Source organism: Mustela lutreola, chromosome 2 (assembly GCF_030435805.1).
Source record: "Mustela lutreola isolate mMusLut2 chromosome 2, mMusLut2.pri, whole genome shotgun sequence".
Taxonomy (NCBI): Eukaryota; Metazoa; Chordata; class Mammalia; order Carnivora; family Mustelidae; genus Mustela; species Mustela lutreola.
Window position 1 is genome coordinate 149,712,155 of NC_081291.1, and position 12,196 is coordinate 149,724,350.

A 12,196-nucleotide genomic window follows, 5' to 3' on the forward strand; every position below is an offset into this window, starting at 1 on the left:
AGATAATAAAAATGTATTCTCCTTTACTTTTAAATGAATACATTACTATATTGACTAATTACTCAAGTTGGCAAAATTATCCAAAGTGAGCCCTCTAAACCTAGTCATCTTTTTGTGAACTGACAAAATGAAGGCTCTGAATCTTCCAACTGCCAGCCAGACCCTGGCCTGAATCCTTCCACAGCACAGAGAGACTGGGAAGCTCAGCCCAACATGGTCTCAAGCCATGTTCTAATGCCCTCAGCCCAACATGGTCTCAAGCCTTGTTCTAATGCCCTCAGGATCATAGTGCATCTCTGGGTCATGGAGGCCAAACCTGAATTCCAGCCACTCTACTCACTAGCTACTCACAAGGTATAAAAACTCTCTTATCCATAGTTTCCTCACCTATAAAATGAAGATAATAATAATAATACCTATTCATGATATTTTGTATGCAAAATAATGGCCTCCCCCAAAGCTATCCTCATCCTAATCCTCAGAACCTATGGCTATGTTACTATTAATGGCAAAGGTAAATGAAGGTTGCAGATGGAATTAAGACTTCTCATCAACAAACCTTAAGATAGGGAGATTATTCAGGGTTATCATGATGAGTCCTTAACAGTAGAAGGAGGCAGAAGGGGAGGCCAGAGTGATACAATGTCAGGACTCAACCTGCCATTGTTGGCTTTGAAAATAAAAGGGGGCCACATAAGCCAAGGAAAGTGGGCATCCCCTAAGAACTGGAGCAGGCTAGGAAATGGATTCTACTCTAGAGCCTCCAAAAAGGAATGCAGCCCCACTGACACCTTGATTTTAGGCTAGTGATGCAAGGGTCAGAATTCTGACATATAGAACTATAAAATACTAAATTTATGTTGTTTTAAGCCACTGAGTTGCTGGTGATTTGCTAAAGCAGCAGTAAAAAATTTTATTTTTAAAAAGGAAAACTAATGCATCTGCCCAATTGGTTATTGTTAAGATAAAATGAAATAAAATTTATAAAGCTCTTGGCACTGCTCTGGCATACTATAAAGCTCTACTTGATGTTAGTGACTATTCTTATAGTTAGTATTTACTCACTCTCTTTTTTAAATTAACATATAATGTATTATTTGCTTCAGGGGTACACAGATCTGTGATTCATCAGTCTTACACAATTCACAGCACTCACCATAGCACATGCCCCCTCCAATGTCCATCACCCAGTCACCCCATCACTCCCACCCTCTTCCCCTCCAGCAACTCAATTTGTTTCCTGAGATTAAGAATCTCTTATGGTTTGTCTTCCTCCCTGGTCCCATCTTGTCTTATTTTTTCCTCCCTTCCTTTATGGTCCTCTTTCTTGTTTTTAATAATCCTCATATCAGTGAGATCATATGATAACCATCTTTCTGTGATTGAATTATTTCATTTAGCATAGTGCCCTCTACTTCCATCCACATCATTGCAAATGGCAAATTTGGGGGTCTTTTGATGGCTGCATAGTATTCCATAATATTCAATAGTATTCCATTGTGTGTGTGTGTGTGTACCACCTCTTCTTTATCCATTCGTCTGTTGATGGACATCTAGATTCTTTCCGTAGTTTGGCTATTGTGGACATTGCTGCTATAAACATTTGGGTGCATGTGCCCCTTCGGATCACTACATTCATATCCTTAGGGTGAATATCCAGTAGTGCAATTGTTGGGTCAAAAGGTAGCTCTATTTTCAACTTTTTGAGGAACCTCCATACTGTTTTCCAGAGTGGCTGTACCAGCTTGCATTCCCACCAACAGTGTAGGAGGGTTCCCTCTTTCTCTGCATCCTTGTCAACATCTGTCATTTCCTGACTTGTTAATTTCAGCCATTCTGACTGGGGTGAGGTGGTATCTCACTGTGGTTTTGATTCGTATTTCCCTGATGCCATGTGATGTTGAGCACTTTTTCATATGTCTGTTGGCCATTTGGATATCTTCTTTGCAGAAATGTCTGTTCATGTCTTCTGCCCATTTCTTGATTGGATTATTTGTTCTTTGGGTATTGAGTTTGATGAGTTCTTTACAGATTTTAGATACTATCCTTTGATCTGATATGTCATTTGCAAATATCTTCTCCCATTCTTTTGGTTGTCTTTTGGTCTTGTTGACTGTTCCCTTTGCTGTGCAAAAGTTTTTTTATCTTGTTGAAATCCCAGTAGTTCATTTCTGTTTTTGTTTCCATTGTCTTTGGAGATGTGTCTAGCAAGAATTTGCTGTGGCTGAGGGCAAAGAGGTTGCTGCCTGTGTTCTCCTCAAGGATTTGATGGATTCCCATCTCACATTTAGGTCTTTCATCAATTTTGATTGATGTGTATCAATTTTTGTGTATGGTGTAAGGAAGTGGTCCAGTTTCATTCTTCTGCATGTTGTTGTCCAATATTCCCAGTAACATTTCTTGAAGAGACTGTCTTTTTTCCATTGAATATTCTTTCCTTCTTTGTTGACCATAGAGTTGAAGGTTCATTTCTGGGTTCTCCATTCTGTCCCATTGATCTATGTGTCTGTTCTATGCCAGTACCATACTGTCTTGATGACTAGAGCTTTGTAATAGAGCTTGATGTCTGGAATTGTGATGACACCAACTTTGGTTTTCTTTTTCAACATTCCCTGGGTATTCTGGATCTTTTCGGGTCCATATAAATTTTAGGATTATTTGTCCCATTCCTTTTGTTGGTTTGTTTTTCTTTTTTTTGTTTATTTGTTCTTTTTTTATTGTTGTTCTTTGTTGTTGTTGTTGTTTCATCTCTTTGAAAAAAGTTGATGGTATTTTGATAGGGATTACATTAAATGTGTAGATTGTTCTAGGGAGCATAGACGTTTTCATAATATTTTTTCTTCCAATCTGCGAGCATGGAATGCTTTTCCATTTCTTTGTGTCTTCTTCAATTTCTTTCATGAATACTCTACAATTTTCTGAGTACAGATTCTTTGTCTCTTTGGTTAGATTTATTCCTAGGTATCTTATGGTTTTTGGTAAAATTGTAAATGGGATAGACTCCTGAATTTCTCTTTTTTCTATCTTGCTGTTAGTATATAGAAATGTAACTGATTTCTGTGTATTGATTTTATATTCTGACACTTTACTGAAATCTTGTATGAGTTCTAGCAGATTTGGAGTGGAGTCTTTTGGGTTTTCCACAGAAAGTGTATCATCTGCAAAGAGTGAGTTTGACTTCTTTGCCAATTTGTAATTCCTTTTATTTCTTTTTGTTGTCTGATTCCTGAGGCTACAACTTCTAGTACTATGTTGAATAGCAGTGGTGATAGTGGACAGCCTTGGGGTGTTCCTGACCTTAGGGGAAAAGCTCTCAGTTTTTCCCCAATGAGAATGATATTTGCTGTGTGTTTTTCATAGGTGGCTTTTATGATATTGAGGTATGTACCCTCTATCCCTACACTGTGAAGAGTTTTGATCAAGAAAGGATGCTGATGTACTTTGTCAAATGCTTTTTCAGTATCTATTGAGAGTATCATATGGTTCTTTTCCTTTCTTTTATTAATGTAGTGTAATCAGATTGATTGATTTGCAGATGTTGAACCAAACTTGTAGCCCAGGAATAAATCCAGCTTGGTTGTGGTGAATAATCCTTTTAATGTGCTTTTGGATCTTATTGGTTAATATTTTGCTGAGAATTTTTGCATCCATGTTCATTAGGGATATTGGTCTGTAATTCTCCTTTTTGATGGGTTCTTTTTCTGGTTTGAGGATCAAGGTCATTCTAGCCTCATAAAATGAGTTTGGAAATCTTACTTCCGTTTCTATTTTTTGGAACAGTTTCAGAAGAATAGGTATTAATTCTTCTTTAAATGTTTAGTAGAATTCCCCTGGGAAGCTCTCTGGCCCTGGGCTGTTGTTTTTTAGGAGATTTTTGGTGACTACTTCAATCTCTTTACTGGTTATAGGTCTCTTCAAGTTTTCTATTTCTTCCTGGTTCAGTTTTGGTAGTTTATAGTCTGTAGGAATGCATCCATTTCTTCTAGATTGTCAAATTTGTTGGTGTATAGTTGCTCATAATATGTTCTTATAACTGTATTTCTTTGGTGTTGGTTGTGATCTCTCCTCTTACATTCATGATTTTATTAATTTGGGTCCTTTCTCTTTTCTTTTTGTAAGTCTGGCCATGGGTTTATCAATGTTACTAATTTTTTCAAAGAACCAGCTCCTAGTTTTGATGATCTATTCTACTGTTCTTTTGGTTTCTATTTCACTGATTACTCCTCTGATCTTTATTATTTCTCTTCTGCTGTGTTTAGGCTTTATTTGCTGTTCTTTCTCCAGCTCCTTTAGGTGTAGGGTTAGATTGTGTATTTGAGACCTTTCTTGTTTCTTCACAAAGGCTTGTATTACTATATATTTCCCTCTCAGGACCACCTTTGCCATATCCCAAAGATTTTGAACATTGTGTTTGTGTTTTGAACATTGTTGTGTTTTCATTTTCATTTGTCTCCATGATTTTTTTCAATTCTTCTTTAATTTCCTGGCTAACCCATTCATTCTTTAGTAAGATGCTCTTTAGCCTCCATGCATTTAAGTTCTTTTCAACTTTCCTCTTGTAATTGGGTCCTAGCTTCAAAGCATTGTGATCTAAAAATATGCAGGGAGTGATCCCAATCTTTGGGTACCGGTTGAGATCTTATTTGTGACCCAGGATGTGATCTATTCTGCACCTTTTCCATGTGCACTGAAGAAGAATGTGTGTTCTGATGCTTTGGGGTGAAATGTTCTGAATATATCTGTGATGTCCATCTGATCCATTGTGTCATTTAAAGCTTTATTTCCTTGTTCATCTTTTGCTTAGATGAGCTGTCCATTTCAGTGAGGGGGTGTCAAAGTCCCCTACTATTATTGTATTATTGTCAATGTGTTTCTTTGATTTTGTTATTCATTGGTTTATATAGTTGGCTGCTCCCATGTTAGGGACATAGATATTTAAAACTGTTAGGTCTTCTTGTTGGACAGAACCTGTAAGTATGATAAAGTGTCCTTCCTCATCTCTTATTTCAGTCTTTGGCTTAAAATCGAATTTGTGTGATATAAGGATTGCCACCCCAACTCTTTTTTGGATGTCCATTAGCATGGTAAATTGTTTTCCACTGCCTCATGTGAAATCTGGAGGTGTTTTGGGGTCTAAAATGAGTTTCTTTAAGACAGCATATCAATGGGTCTTGTTTTTATCCAATCTGATACCCTGTGTCCTTTGATTGGGGCAGTTAGCCCATTTACATTCAGGATAACAATTGACAGATCTGAATTTAGTGTCATTGTATTGCCTATAAGGTGACTGTTACTGTATATTGTCTCTATTCCTTTCTGGTCTGTTACTTTTAGGCCCTCTCTTTGCTTAGACTACCCCTTTCAATATTTCCTGTAGGGCTGGTGTGATGTTTGCAAATCCATTTAGTCTTTGTTTGCCCAGGAAGCTTTTTATTTCTCTTCTATTTTCAATGAGAGCCTAGCTGGATGCAGTATTCTTGGCTGCATATTTTTCTCTTTTAGTGCTCTGAATATATCATGCCAGTCCTTTCTGGCCGTCCAGGGTTCTGTGGATAGGTCTGGTGGCAATCTAATATTTCTGCCATTGTGGATCAGAAATCTCTTGTCCCAATCTGCTTTCAGGATTTTCTCTTTGTCACTGAGACTTATAAGTTTTACTATTAAATGGTGGGGTGTGGACCTATTTTTATTGATTTTGAGGGGGTTCTCTGTGCCTCCTGGCTTTTGATGTTTGTTTCCTTTCCCAAATTAAGGAAGTTTTCTGCTATAATTTGCTCCAATATACCTTCTGCCCATCTTTCTCTTTCTTCTGGAGTCCCGATTTTTCTAATATTGTTTCATCTTATGGTATCACTTATCTCTTAAATTCTCCCTTCATGTTCCCGTAGTTGTTTATCTCTCTTTTCTCAGCTTTTTTATTTTCCATCATTTGGTCTTCTATATCACTAATTCTTACTTCTGCCTCATTTATCCTAGCAGGAAGAGCCTCCATTTTCTATTGCACCTCATTGATAGCTTTTTTATTTCATCTTGATTAGATTTTAGTACTTTTATTTCTCCAGAAAGGATTATCTAGTATCTTTTATGCTTTTTTCAAGCCCAGCTAACATCTTCGTAATCATCATTCTGAACTCTAGTTCTGACTTCTTACTAATGTCCTTATTGATCCCCAGCAGTAGGTACTACCTCTTGTTCTTTTTGGGGGGGTAAGTTTTTATGCCTTGTCATTTTGTCCAGAGAAGAATAGATGAATGAAAGAACAAAATGCTAAAAGGGTAACAATGATCCCACAAAAATATACACTAACCAAATTAGAAGAGACCCAAAATTAGGGGGCAGAAGAAAGGGGAAAAAAAAATTATATATATATTATATATATATATATAATTAGGCTAGTGAATAAAATGAGCCACACACTAGATTTTGTGTGTATTTTGGTCTGTTAGAAGAAACTCCTAAAATTTTAAAGAAAGAAAATACGTATATGTATATATATATATGTACATATATATATATATATATATATATGGATAAACATGATGAAGGTGTGTAATATGACTGTGAAGATGAAAACTAAAAAAGATTTTAAAGAAGGAATTGATAAGATAGAAGTTGGTTGAAAAAGGAAAGGGAAAAAAAAGGAGAGAATGTGATCAGGAGGGAGAGTAAAACAAAGCCATATGCTAGATTTAGGGTATATTTTGGTCTGTTAGAAGAAACTGTATTCCAAAATTTTAAAGAAAGGTATATATATATATATATATATATATATATATATATAACAATGAAGGGAGAGAATATGACTATAAAAAGGAAAATTAAAAAACATATTTTAAAAAGTTATTGATAAGATAAAATAGTTAAATAGGTTAATATAGGAAAGAGGAAATTTTCAAGAAAAAGAAAAAAATAACAAAAACTTTAAAATGTTTGACTTTGAAATACTAAAGAATCATGGGGGGAAAAGCCATAAATTCTATGGGGTGTATTCCCCTAGCACTGAAGTTTTGCCATTCTCATTGATTGGTAAAGTTAGTCTTGGCTGGATGTTCTTGCTGATCTGGCAGAAGGGCCTATTGCAATGATTCTCAAATGTCTTTGTCTGAGGTGGAATTGCACCTCCCTTGCCAGGGGCAAGGCTAAGCAATCTGCTCAGGTTTGCTCTCTGTAGCTTTTGTTCCCAGAACGCTTTCCAAAGAGCTTTGGAGGAGGAGAATGAAAATGGTGGCTTCCCAATCTCCAATCCTGAGAAGCTGAGAGCTTGGCACCCCACTCCTCAGTGCACCCTTAGGGAAAAGCAGTCAATCCCTCCTATCTCCCTGGTCTCCAGCCGTGCTCTGTACTCACCTGGCTTGTGATTGAGTGTTTCTACCTCTGGCTCACTCACCCATTTGGGGTCTCCAAACCCAGCAGATTCCTGCAGCACACTCCCGCACCACTGTCCCAGGGGAGTAAAGAGGGGAGGTCTCTGGATCTGCCACCTCTGGCATCCCTGCTTGAGGAGCAGTGGCCCAACTGTGGCTTGGATCATGGTTTAAGGTAACCTGAGCTGAAAATCCCTCCTCGACTCTGTCTCTGCAGACTGCTTCCCAACTCTGATATCTGGGAGCTCTGCCACACTCAGATACCTCCAGTCTTTCTGTGGCCTCTCAGGTTCTGAGACCACACTGTCCCTGTGAGGATTCTGCCCCTCACTTAGCCACTGGAGTGACGCCCTCCATGGAGTAGACTTCTAAAAGTTTCGAATTTTGTACTCCACTGCTCTACTGTTTGCAGGGTGCCAACCCCTCCCCCCATGGTCTATCTTCCCATGTATTGCCTCAGATTCACGTCTCCTCATGTCCTACCTTCCAGTAAGTGGTCCCTTTTCTTTTCATAGAATTGCTGCTATTCTTCTCTTTGTTTTCCTGTTCAGTTTGTAAGTGTTCAGAATGGTTTGATATCTATTTAGCTGAATTCCTGGGACCAGATGAAATATAGGTTTCTTACTCCTCTGCCATCTTGCTCCTCCAACATTTATTCATTCTTTCAATTTTTATTCAGCTGTGTGTTAAGTACTATGCTAAGTGCCAGGGATTCAAGACAAAGTAAGGTATAGTCATTGGCCCCAAGAAAGCCCAGTCTAATTGAGTGGACAGTCATATAAACAGATAATTCTGATATGAAATTTTTAATTTTCAGTATTTTATCATGTCGTGACATCTTTGGGGACCTTGCTAACTGGGAAAAGACTGCCCCTCCCAGAGCTAGTTAATTCCTAGAGATAGTGAACAGCTTTCCAATGGACCAGTCTTTCATATGTGAAACAACCAATCCCTGATTTCATACTCCCAAACACCTCCTTTACATAACCCACACACCAAGTCATTAGTTCTTCTGTCCTAAATCAATCTGAACCTACTATGAAACATCTAGAGACTGTTTCTGTGCCCCAAAGCCCGCTGAGATGATTCACACTAGCCAGTCATAAGCTATTTACTCTGCCCTGCCTTGTTTTTCATACACAAACCCCAACAAAGGCTGTGGCCTGTGCTTTCTCTTTATCTGCCTCTGCCTTCTGAACAACTCTGGTCCTGCATGACATGTGTGTCTCTTGTGTCTAGGGGAATTGTGACTTTTCTTTCAATGGTATTGGCCTCTGTGTGTCATCACAGAGTCATTTTTTATAAATTAAGACCCAGACACAAATCAAAGTGTTAAGACCTACACAGTATATATTGCCCCAACATGGAACAGAAGGCAAGAAGGAATGAGGTTAAACATAACAAGAGAGGAACATGTTTCAGGAAGCCTGCACAATATGTGTGCTTGGGTGGCTCAGTCTCTTATGTAGTTACACATCTGCCTTCTGCTCAGGTCATGATAGCAGGGTCCTGAGAAAAGGCCCCCATCAGGCTCTCTGCTCAGCGGTGAGTCTGCTTCTTCCTCTGCCCCTCCTCCTCATCCCCCCCCCCACAGTCTCTCTCTTTCTTTCAAATAAATAAACAAAATCTGTTTTTTTTTAAAAGTCACACATTGAAGTTGTATGTTATCAAAACTTGTGAATAAATTATTCTTTTATAAAAATAAGTCTACTATTCTGGTTCTCTCTCATTGTTAACAAATCCTATGTTTTGATTTCGACATTGTTCACCACGTAAGAAAATAAAAACAGAGTAATTGAAATCCTTATGCCATTAAAAAAAAAATCTCTTTTCTCATTGTAATGTAGACTTCAACACCATCAAGTTTTTTGCTAATGAGAGTCTACGCTATTCTCTTCCGCTGTCTATGACAGCTGTCCCTGTGAGTATGTGCTGGAGAGAACCTTGACCAGCCAAAGGGGATGGAACAACCAAAGCCCAGTTTGTGTGATCATTCCCTAAATAGCCATGAACTGAGCAGTAGAGAACAGGATCAGCCAGGTTTGTGCTAAACTAGTTCACATCAAGGGACTTGTTATCAGAGTTCCATATGGAACCACACTCACTGATAAAATTCCAGAGTTGCACAATTTCCTGTGAAAAAGATAGCTTCGTGGTGGTCTGACTGGTCCTCTACAGAATGACCTGGGATTTTATACTGTTTCCTGCTGTCACAAAGGGAGATACTGTCCTTAGTGGTCTGTTTCTTAGTAATCCTTCTATCTTACCTTAAAAGGCAGTTTTCATGGATCAACCAAAAAGAAGCTAGAGGGTACAAGCAGGAATAGTGGAGATAAGGAGAGATTGAATCTTGCCAGACAGAAATAAGCTAAACTTCCTTGATTTTAGCCATTATCAGGCCCAGGATATCTTTCTTAAATCTTTTTTTTTTTTTTTTTTTAAGATTTTGTTTATTTGAGAGAAAGAGAAAGAGAGAGAGTGCATGAGTTGGGAGGGGAGGGGCAGAGAGGGAAGCAGGTTCTCCACTGAGTGGGGAGCTCAATGCGGGGCTCTAGCCCAGGACACTGAAACCATCATCTGGGTTGAAAGCAGACTCTTAACTGACTGAGCCACCCGGGCACCTCAAGGCCTAAGATCTTAATTGCTAAATGCAGGTAAGACTCACCCTATCCAGAAATCTTTAAGAGAACAAAAAAAGAAATTATGGAAAATGATTAAAACCTGTGCTATGTCTCTACTTAGGTCACTAAGCAGTTAACCTGGCTGTGCAGTAATTATTTATAACAAACTATAAAGGGGTACCTCAGGGTTCTGAGGTTACAGCTTTCTAACAGACACAGGTAAGTGGATGAGCTATTTGGTCCCATCCAGGTTCCTCTCTTCTTTCTTGCGATGCTCTAAGTCTGCTGAGACGCTCCTGTGGGCGCCCCACTCTTCTTGTCTCTCCCCAGTTTATGCTGCTGTGACACATTTCTTGAGTGCAGAAGATCTTAGTTGCAACATTATGCAAAGTTCACTTTTGAGGTCCAACCTTGGATTCCCTATAAGGAGATTTGCAGTAAATGACCTGTCAGTGGCCTGTCAGTGGCCTCTCTTGTTTAGACAGTACCGGGGCTCAGAGCATTCTCCCCACTTCCCGCCATTCAGCAGCTGTATGCCTTTTAACGGGAAGGGTAACTGTCACAAAACAGGACAGAAATATGGACTTTGTGACCCTTCCTGCATTGCAACATAAAATATTTACTCCCACTGGGCAGGGTGTTACTGTTTAACCATTTCATTTTGTCCCCAGTGTATGGGATGCTACCGATATACATTCTGAAGCCCTCAGTAACTACCTGAGCTGTTTTTTTTGTTTGGGGAGTTTTTTGGGGGTGGGAGTGGGGTAGACCAGCTGAAAGAAGGACAGGACACTTGCTGTGATCTGATCACTGTCCTCACGTCCCTCAGGGCTGAGTTTGAGCATGGAGTAGAGGATGAGAAAGAAGCAAATGTCCAGAAAGCTGCTGGCTCATATAGTGGCTTTATGCCATTCTCCCTTTGGAAAGAATGCTAAAAGATGTCCCCTCTGAGTAGACCATTTGGAAATAGGAACCTCCCCGAGGCTCTAGTATTTAAAAGGAACAGTGTCTTACAAGGCACAGATTTGGGCCAGGGGTCCTCTCAGTGGGCATGAAGGCACTACAGTTAAAGGTAGCTCTGGAAGGAGGTCTTGGGACATGCTGGGCAATGTGACTCGGTTTTCTCTATCAGGGCAGTTAGGTAAGATACTATGACCCGGTGAGAGCAGCATCTCTGTGTGATTTAACATGGTGGGTCATTTCAATTACCCTGTTGTCAACAGTCCTCTGAGACTGAGATTTTACAGGTGAGGAAACTGAGTCCAGGGTTAAATATCATGCCTGATGTGACGTGATGTGCCATTGGATTTTGATCTTCATCCTGCTCTCTTCCCTGGCACTCATCATTGTCCTTCTCTGGTTTATTTTTCTCCCTAGCATTTGCTGCTCATACTAGCTGTGTCACTCTTCATTTGTACATTATCAGTCTTTCACAATTAAAATGTAGGCTGATGAAAGTAGGAATTCATGTCTGCTGTACCCCCAGTGCTTAGAACAGGACCTGGTGCACAGCAGACTCTCTCGGGAACACCTATTAAATTAATGGATTGTACAAACATCAGGGTCCTTTCTCCTATACCAGTCTATTTCTATAAACAACTTTAGACAAAGAATAATGAATTGAAGATTCTAGAGGAAAAGGCTATATTAATACAAAATGTTCAGTGTTACAACCAGAATTTTCTGTTAATAAACTTCTATTTACTTCTGATAATAAACTTCTGTTTACTAAGAGCAACCTTTGCTTTTGCAAACAGATTTACTTATGTCTGATTTCTTTGATGATAAAACAGAATTATCAACCCCTATTATGCTCTATTATTTATTTGCATATAGCAATGCAGAATAATATGGTAAACTTCCTATGTAGATGAGTGCAGAGCATCCAAAATAGATAAATCCTTAAATCCTTCAAAATAAGATTCTTATTGTGGGGTACTTAAATTTGGCACACGAAATATCATGTTTTGTATCACCAAGTTGCAACTAAGTATTGTTAGCTGTTTCAAAAGTGAAGAGTGATATGTTTTAAACTGTTTTTGCATAATTTCCTCCTGATTTTTTAGAGTTCACTGCGTGCAGGGCACTGTACTGTGGCTTATTGTTCGAGGAACAAAGGGAACATTTAGCGATGTTTTTTGCCCTCCTGGAATTTACACAATAAATGGAAGAAAGCAGAGTTATGCACACTCTAGCGGCTCCAACAATAAC